The sequence below is a fragment of the Penaeus monodon genome, chromosome 23 (assembly GCF_015228065.2).
Source record: "Penaeus monodon isolate SGIC_2016 chromosome 23, NSTDA_Pmon_1, whole genome shotgun sequence".
NCBI classification, from domain to species: Eukaryota; Metazoa; Arthropoda; class Malacostraca; order Decapoda; family Penaeidae; genus Penaeus; species Penaeus monodon.
The window spans coordinates 384860-385648 of NC_051408.1; positions in this window are offsets into that span (position 1 = coordinate 384860).

The window sequence follows — 789 nt, forward strand, 5'->3', positions numbered from 1 at the left end:
CACACCCATGTACGATTTTGTATTCCTCTTCGACGGCTTCAAAAAAGGTCAAATACAGGTTTTCATTTTTCTTAAATTAGGATATTAGTCACTCTCTCCTACCAAAACATACTCCTTATACTTTTTCCTAAGAGGATCCAGGAAACAAAATAGAGCCTCGAATCTCCTTAATCGCTTCGGAATCCTCTTTCTCTGGCTTCTTTAGAGTCCGATTTTGTTTCCATGGTTCTTCAGAGCCTTTATTGTGTTACATTTTCTTTCGTTTTCTGTAAAAGAAAGTGAAAAGCTGCTATATTATATGGATGACATAGCTATTCTTTAATCCTAGGATATCTTTTTACGCTCATAGAATTATTAAGCTTAGATACATGAATGTTGTTGCTGTGTAATTGAATATCGTATTTTTTTTTTATTAAACTGACTGGCCAATATTTTAAGACCTGGTGTATTTTCGCCAAAATCTCCCTCGAACGACTATCGTTGCCATTAGGGGTATACAGGAGTCTATAGTGTAGTGTAACTTGATAGGTGCAGGAGGAAAGAGCATGATGAGGTATGTTTCTTTATACCAATAAGTCCCGGATGAATAGTCCTTTTTTGTATTTAGCAGTAGTTTAATGGAATTCTTTTGTATTACGTAATATTTTTATCTGCGTTTTCTAAACAAGAAATTCACAGCAACGAACTACTGCGTTCCAAATACTCCTCAGAATACTCAACATTTTGCAACATTCGAGGTACTTGCTTTAACCAACGTCAGTGATGGTGCTTGGGGAACTGTGCTCTTCA